Source organism: Limulus polyphemus, unplaced genomic scaffold (assembly GCF_000517525.1).
Source record: "Limulus polyphemus unplaced genomic scaffold, Limulus_polyphemus-2.1.2 Scaffold7233, whole genome shotgun sequence".
Taxonomy (NCBI): domain Eukaryota; kingdom Metazoa; phylum Arthropoda; class Merostomata; order Xiphosura; family Limulidae; genus Limulus; species Limulus polyphemus.
Window position 1 is genome coordinate 22,721 of NW_013672843.1, and position 9,315 is coordinate 32,035.

At 38.2% G+C, this 9,315-nt stretch overlaps 1 pseudogene; it reads left to right on the plus strand.

The window, feature by feature from the left end:
- The first annotated feature begins 4,075 nt into the window (after positions 1-4,075).
- Positions 4,076-9,315, plus strand: part of LOC106474446 — a 12,348-nt pseudogene continuing 7,108 nt past the window's right edge.

Here is a 9,315-nt window from a genome sequence, read left to right on the forward strand (position 1 = left end):
ATAAAGCACAAAATATGCATGTATCTGTCTGTTTATCCGTTATCCAACCTCTTAGGCTAATCTCAACCAAACTTTGTGGGATGATAGGTTGGAAAATGGCGCATATTATTGTGGAGATAACAAACCCTCCACCCCCCATTATTGCTGTTATTAGACATTTATTATCTATGATGTAAGTTAAAAGTAACTACATTCTTAAATGGCACCACGTCCTTACCAAAAACACAAAAACAAAAACTATTAATTTTTTTATAACACAGCATACACACAGTATAGGGGGTAGGGCACACACACACACACACACACACACACGTGTTCTATATCTCAGAGAGTGTGACTAAAACTCTCTATAGAGGAATGCAATGAAAAAAAAATGGCCGCCACTATTGCAATAATAAATAAACTCAGCTGAAGTTTCTACTCCAACAGCCACCACAAGGCTGACATGAAAAGCCGCTTCTTGAGTTATACCCACTTCCTACTTTGACCCCTGACCTTTCAACTTCGGCCCGTAATACACTTTTGCATCCAATGACCGTTCATTTAATTAATCACGTTAAACACTGTGGAAGGACATTCAAAGTTGGGTGTTAAAAGTGGGTAATGCCCCGTTCAGTGAAGGTGTATTTTCTCGAGGTACTTCCGTCCCCCCCCCCCATTGAATTTCTAGGCTCTCTCATCCGCTCAGTCTCGCCGTAAACTTTGCTTCCTTCACCTCCCACCACGACTATCTCATCTTCCCCGTTCATCAAAATCTTATACTCATGTCGCCCAACAATAACCTATTCCCGATAGTTAATACGCTTAATCTATAAATGTGGGGCGAGGGAAGATAATATATCATCCCAGATGTTCACTTCTCGGCAACCGACCTTTTAATGCCGACTGTCGATTATTTGCCATCTAAATTCTTATCAGGTATTTTGGATTTGGATCTGGAAGTGGGTGAAAGAAAACACCCCTAACGCTGCTACTTTGGTCGCTACCTCTTCCTTACAAAGTCACTCTGACCATATCACAGGGTATACCATGTTTTAAGTATATACATATTGAGTTTTTAAACCTTATACAAACATTTTAGTGGGGTAATAATGAATACTATAATAATATGTTATAAATATATTGTGTGAAAGTTAGAATTTTTGTGCTATTTATCATAACATACACCCCCCCCCCCACCACCACCACCACCCCACCCACACATATTTTTAAGTTCATAACCCGGATAAAGGACGGGAACCTCAGCTTACATTAAGTAAACTAAGGTTGAAGTAGAGTTTTTGGTTGTTGTTTTTTTGTCCCTGTCGTCATCTTTCTGACGATTATAAACCTAATACCACGAGGTATTAATGTATCCAGTTACATTAAGTAAACTAAGGTTGGAGTAGAGTTTTTGGTTGTTTTTTGTCCCTGTCGTCATCTTTCTGACAATTAGAAACCTAATACCATGAGGTATTAATGTATCCAGTTACATTAAGTAAACTAAGGTTGGAGTAGAGTTTTTGGTTGGTTTTTTTTGTCCCTGTCGTCATCTTTCTGACTATTATAAACCTAATACCATGAGGTATTAACGTATCAAGTTACATTAAATAAACTAAGGTTGGAGTAGAGTTTTTGGTTGTTGTTTTTTTCCCCCGTCCTCATCCTTCTGACGATTATAAACCTTCCGCTATGAAGTATCCAGTTATATTAAGTAAGCTAAATTTGGAGTTGGGGCTATTCTTTCCCCTGTCCTCATCCTTCTGACGATTTTAAACCTTCTGGTACAAAGAACTAATGCATCCAACCTTAGTTTACATAATATATCAGGTGTTGAGGTTATTCTTTCCCCTGTCCTCATCCTTCTGACGATTTTAAACCTTCCGCCATGATAGTTTTTGTTGAATAACTTTGCAGATGTGACTTATATTTATACCACACTCGACGCCTAATTGTAGGTTGTAAAGATGTAATAGTGTACGTAATTTGAAACATTTTGATGAAAGTTAAGTACGTTTTTTACATCAAACACATTTCACATACGTTCGGTGTGAAGAAAAAATTAGGAAGAAATTCAATCAAAAATTGAACATTTTATATCTCGTATATTTCTTAATGGATTGCCTTGAAATTTGGTATATGAAGTAAGGATCCAGTAGAGCACATCCACGGAGAATATGTAACAGTTTGGATTAACACAGTCCGAACAATATAAAGTACTAAACTAAACTATCACTCCTCTTAATAATAGTGAACTCTGCTGATTGTCTTGGCCGCACGACACGCTATCCTTGTTTTTGTCTACTTTAATTTGATGGAAAGTTTCCACGTTTCTTGGCTCGGGTAACGTAAAGTTGTTTTTTACTTTAATAGCTTTATCCATTGTGTACAACTTCTGAGTTTTTTTCTTTATCAGAAGGCTCACAGATGTTAAACGGTTATTCGGAAAGATGATCACGGTAGTGCAGACGAAGGTCATGACAATATAATCAATTATGCAAAAATTACTACACAAGTCGTTAAGAACGTTCCGTTTATAGCGTACGAAAAGTACTTCAACACACGACTGATGAAATAACGGTTCAGTTATTTCATATCAACAATAAACGTGTGCTCAAAAACGTTCATAAACTTGACAGCTAACGTTAAGCCAAAGCACCAGAACTAATAAATAAGCTGTTATAAGCGCAGAGGTTTTTTTAAACTGTGACTTCATGTTATACTAATTACTAAAACATACCACTAGAACAGATGATGGTAAGAACACGTGGGATAATTGGCAAGTCCAGGAAATAATAAGTACTATTTATAAGATCGATTGTTTGTTTGAAATTAAGCACAAAGCTACACAATGGGCTACCTGTGCTCCGCCCACCACGGGTATCGAAATCCGAATTATAGCGTTGTAAGTCCGCAGACATACCGCTGTGCCACTGGAGAGGGGGGAATTATAAGAAAACACGTTGATTCAACAAGTGGTTTTAACTAACTACTGGAAATATTAGGTATTACACTTTGTAACATTGGACATTTGTTAACGAAGAAGGTAGCTGAAGGCCCGGCATGGCCAGGTGGTTAGGGCGCTCGACTCGCAATCTGAGGGTCGCTGGTTCGAATCCCCGTCCCACCAAACATGCTCGCCCTTTCAGCCGTGTGGGGCGTTATAATGTGACGGTCAATCCCACTATTCGTTGGTAAAAGAGTAGCCCAAGAGTTGGCGGTGGGTGGTGATGACTAGCTGCCTTCCCTCTAGTCCTTACACTGCTATAAATTAGGGACGGCTAGCGCAGATAGCCCTCGTGTAGCTTTGCGCGAAATTCAAAAACAAACAAACAAGGTAGCTGAAATGTATTCAACAAGGTTGGATTAACGGGAAACGAAACTATATTAGGTGAAGGTTATCTCAACAAATCATTCTTTTTCAACTAAATCAAACAACTGTTTAACTTGTTGCTCTGATCTATTTTCTTACATCGACAAACTTATTAAAGTTTCTTGTTTTTTTGCAGCTAGAGCAAAGGTGGACAATTTTATTTTTTGTATTTTTTTTTTAAATTTCGACACATTAATCTGCCGTCTCGGCTGAGCCAGGAATGCCAGAGGGGTGGGGGTGGGGGGATACATGTGAAGACGCATGTTTAATCATCGTGGCAGGCTTTTGCTGCTTTTCGTTCACGTGAAGTTGAACGTGAGTCATTTCCATAACTAGATCCTGTTCTGACGTCCCCCCTACCCCTACAAATAGTTGGACAGAATATATATCTCGGATCATTATTTACACGTAAATTACATCGTGTTTAAAATAAATGTTATATTTCAAATGATATTTACTGTCGAATAGCTTAAACTTCTTATATTTTGTGAGTTAAATTCAAACAAAGTGCCTACAGGCTACACATTCCTTACACAGAGGGGTAGGTGTGTGTGTGTGTGAAAAACAAGGCCATCATTTCTTAAGCGTAACGTTATTCGTTCAAACCCCGTAGCTAGGTCTTTCACTAGCCAATAGCAGAACGTGTTAGAAGAATACTGCGCCAGGATTCATGTAGTCACTACCTGGTGGTTGTTGATGTTGAGAAGTGGGACGTGTCCGCGTACATCGAGAATAGCCGTTATAGAGCCAAGGGTGATTTTTTGAACTGAACTGATGTTAGTTTGGTTATGGTATAACGTAGCGTGTTGAATTTTTTTTTTGCTCTGTACTTTAATTTTGTACATAACAAGTGTTTTAGTGTGAGACTGGAAACATGACGACACCGATCTGTCGTTGTCGAGTCCTGTACCTGGGCTCTGCCGTGCCTCACGTTACTAAAGACGGCTTACAAGGTATACAAGAACCGCTAAAAGACTTGTACCCGGACCAGGGCCCGCTTTCCGCTAAAGGTATCGATTCGTGGTTAAGTGTTTGGAGCAACGGTCTTTTGTTAGAAAATGTGGACGAGTCTAGACGAGAGGTTACACGATTTTTCCATATTGAAACTTTACATTACTGTGCCGCAATTCGTCACGTTATCGTTCCCAGTAGTGGAAGCGAAAGGGCTGAGAAATTTCTACCCTTAGACAGCCCCTTTGCCCGCCACGCTTCACCAAGTCATCCTCCGATATTTGCCTGTATTCTCCGGCGAACTACAGGAATTAAAGTTTTAGAATGTCATGCTTTCATCTGCAAGAAAGAAGCTGCTGCCAACGCTATGGTACGTTGTTGTTTTCATGCATACGCTGACAGTATGTATGCTCGTCAGGTCGAGGAAAACCCTTATTATCTTGAAAGCCGCAGAAGTCGACCAATTTCAGACTTCGACACCGTAGAAGCATGGCGCCACCTGGCTTCGGCCGAAAAGGAGCTTACTAAAACGTCAGTGATGACCAACGGCTCCACGTCATTTTCAGAGTTTAGTCGGGGGTCAGTCTCCCGACACCCTGGCACGGTTCAAGAAGAGAACTATAAAGTTTGGACCGGCCCCGCACCCACGGAGCAGGAGATGGTGTACATGGATACATCTGGCACCACCCAGAGCATGAATTCTACAGATGTTGGATCTACCTTAGGTACGTCCAGATCCTCCCGACCTCGTCAGATGGCTCTTCCATCTCGCCCTCCTCCTCCCCCTTCTAATCTGATCGTCAGTTCTAGCAAAGAGAACAAAAGCAAAGCCCAAGCCCAAAGGATGTTGAAAACAAAAAGGGGCAAACAAGAAATGCCTCCTCCTGTCACTAATGGAGTGCATACTGGACCTCATGCAATGCCATTTCCTCCTCCATCAAGAAGCACTTGTGCTGCTTCAGGTCTTTGCACGGACCGCCGTGTTAAAAGAGGAAAACGCATTCCTGTGGTTCCTGTAGAAGAACCTATTTACTTACCCTCAGCTCGTCCAATGAGTCCCACTGCATCTTACCAACCCGCTGCCTTTCCTTATGAACAGTACTACCTTCATCATGGAACTGCCCCTCGCCCACTCAGAGTCCACCAAAAAAGAAAATACACACTCAAGACAAATCTTCCTCTGATATGGACTCGCTTTTAGACACAGGAATCTACAAAAAGAAAGGCCATTTAAACGAACGTGCGTTTTCCTACTCTATTAGACAAGAGCATCGCTCCAGGTCTAACAGCCTGGCAAACCTCCACTTCCTATCGAACGGGGACAATCCAGACATCGGTGGACCCGCAGGTTCTAGCACCAAACTCGAACCCCTGAGGGACACGGATAAAAAGGAAATGGAGTTGGCGCACTTGGTCCGAGGGCTAGACCTGAAGAAAGATGGGCATAACGGTAACGGCCCCGACAGCAACTTTATCCGTAAGAAAGGTTCCCATTATCAAAGATGAGGTAGGTAGTATCGGTAGTAAATTGTAAGCTTTATCTTTCTTCAGTGAAAACCATTATTTTTTTTTTTATCCAGTTAGCTTTAGTTAGCAACATGTGTTAAAATTCTTAGTGGATGTCAGCCAGCCAGCTTATTATAATGTATAATAATATTACTAACTAGACACCCCTCTTTTTAGTCTATCATAAAACGTCCCTGAATACAATATTTCTATTGAATGTTGTTTTACGTTCGTTTCTCTTTCTGTAACTGTAAGCTTCCGGCTGTAATTGTGTAAGATGATTCTGTTTCCATAGCCTCTGACGATCCGCGTTTGTTTGTTTGTTTGTTGTTGTTTTCTTTTTCATTTAACAATAACAACCGATTCTTCTGTTAAATTTTTTATCAGCCATTTCATTTTCACCGTGTATTATAAAATTAAAAACAACTTACTACGATTAAAGTAGGCAACCAGTGACAAAAAATGATCTACTTTCTTCTACAAAAGACGTTACTTTTCGTGGACACAGGTCTTTATTAACCAGTTATATGATTTCAGTTCACTGAAAGATACATTTTGTTAAATAAGGCGTAGGCCTATTTCTTTCAGTTTCATATTCATAATTATAGTTTAAAGATGAAGTCCAAATAGGCCTAATGTACAAGATATGGTAAGTATAAACTCGTTTTGGACCTAAATAACACCCCTTCAGTAAATAATAATGTTACTTTTAAGTAGGATTGTGTAGTCCTGAAATTTGTTTTTATTATAATAATAATAATAATAATAATATATATATATATATATATATAAAAAAAGCAAGAGAGAATCCTCAATAGCCGCGGTACTTAATTATTTTAGGCAGGATTAGAGTAAATTACTCTCCGAGACCTTTGTTTCCATTTTTATTAGCTATATTTTTGTGCGCCAGCAATACCAAACGTGGGGCGCGCGTATATCCATATCGACTCGATTTTATAACTCATCAGTATATCTACCCCCAAAGTGAAATTATTTTTGGCAGGATTAGAATAAATTAATCTGTGAAACCTTGGGTGTTGTCAAGTGTATCAGTCGAAAACTGTAATTTGATCTCGGATCGGTTTGTACTTTAAAACTCGGAGCCGTTCTATGTGTCGCTTGTTTGTGGCTAAAACCAATAACCGTTAACTCGTACATGCACTAACTAACTACAGCTCTTGCAATATCTACTCTACCAAAGTGAAAAGTGGATTTCGGCTTTCTTCGGGTCCGCTTCGGGCTTTACTCGACCCAAAGTGTGTTAGGAAGGACAAATGATTTTATTTTTTAGTAGAATTAAGACACAAAATGTCCCTTTGTTGGAATAAGCTAAAGAGTCTAAGCCATCCTTTTCCTTAAGACAGGATTATATATTTTTTATTTAATGATGTTTTTCATAACTTTATTAAAGTATCCGTGAAATTAAATGCTTAATTTGTTTTGTTTTTTCAATTTGTTTCATAATGAGTTGAATTGAGTTTTCTTTGACTTGAAAATAATAAAGGTTGTTTTTGCAAGAAGTGATTATATTACAGTTACACATATTATGTAGTTAACAAACAAGTAATTATCATCGCTCAGCCTTGTTTTGACCGAAACCTAATTCAATGTATCACGGGTAAGCGAGAAAAACATTATATAAATTCACATATATATCTCGGTCTTTACAGGGCATGTCTTTAATTCAAATACAAGTATTCATAAGTGAAATGTATTTTGAAAAATGCTCAAAAACATGAATACTTCTACATTAGTGTTTTGTAGTTTCATAAACCCAGTTTTAATTATGTTTTAAATTGTCTTTACTCGTAAATCAACTTCAAAGATACTGAATGTAAAACTATCAATATTGTTACGTCTCTGGTCGTTTGTTAATTTCCCGTATAATTTCTTTCGGATGAAACTTTAGCGACTAGTTTATTCTTCCTCAATACAACTTTGCAATACACAGAATTTCCACAGCCACGTTAACTTAAACACACGCTATAATTCACAACGATTTACACACTTTACTAACGGCTTGACTCGATTATCTGTCTCTATCTCCCTGTCCGCTATTCAATTATCCCCGCGCCGTCACTTTATTTGCTTATATACGATAAGAGCGTGCGTCTAGCAAACGCTCGACCTTTCACGAACGTTCGAGATACTCATTACGTGTTACCAGCGTCACGTGACTTCCGCTGTCGTAACAATATGAATCCAAGCCAAATTTGCTACCGAAGGACATTGTATTCGCGTAACTATGTTAATTTAATAAAACTCCCTATGAGATGTTATTTCTTTATGCATAATTTAAGTTATTTGTGATATAAGGTAATAGGTAGGCAAACAACGATTTATAAGCACAAGGAAAATTTTTTTTTTTGATGGTGGATCATACAACATTATATTTCAACAGAACATTGGTCTTCGGGTGTGATCTCTACTAAGTAAAACAGTTTATATATGGTTACAAAGACACAAGGATTGAATGTCAAGGGGGTGCTCTTACCAAGTGACAGGATACACGTAGAGGTCACAGTTTAGCGAGAGATTATTTGGTTTGATGATCATTATGGTTTCTAAACACTCTCTTTTTAGTTTTAGGTTGTTGTAGGATGGGAATTTCAATCTCAGAGTATTTTGTCTTTGTAACGATAGATAAACCTCGTAATGCTTAGTACTGATCACACCTGAAGATAGACCAATGTTCTGTCGACACATTTAGTACGTTTTACCATCAATAAAATTCTTCTTTATGCTAATAAATCATTGTTTGCCTACTTATTATTATATTAGCATAATGTACGTCCTTACTCAAATATTAATAAGATGCTTTGTCGCTAGAGTGCGCCAGGAGGTGGGAAATGTGTTTATTGTAGGAATGTCGGAAGCCAAACAATTAGCACTCTTTTTTATAACTATTGTAAGTGTAACAACTAACGATCAGTGTCAGCACTACGTTATTATTTGAACTCATTTTATCCTCTGTGCGACCATTTATAATGTACTATTACTGCTTTGAAATCAGTACAAAGTAGAAAATACTCATTCTACACAAATTAATCTTCAATTTGCTCTTCTCCTGTATTTAAGGATAAACTCTATTTTAAATAACATATTTTCAAACGAAAGCAGCCAATTTTCTAGATTTCGGGTATACGCGCGCCCCACACTTGTTATTGCTGGCGCACAAAAATATAGATAATAAAAAGGGGGGGGGAGGCCTCTTGTAGATTAATTTACTCTAATCCTGCCTAAAAGAATTAAGTGCCGCGGCTATTGAGGATTCCCTCTTGTTTATTTCTCTAGATAATGCCTATAATTGTATTTTCCATGTTTGTTATATTTGTCATAATTCTATACGTTTAATACCTTTAATAACAGATTTCAGTTATTGTTACAATTGTTTCCGATATACCTATATTAAAAACAGCGTTTCCTAGACACCTATTTAAAAAAACGGCGTTTCCTAGACACCTATTTAAAAAAACGGCGTTTCCTAGATACCTATTTAAAAAAAC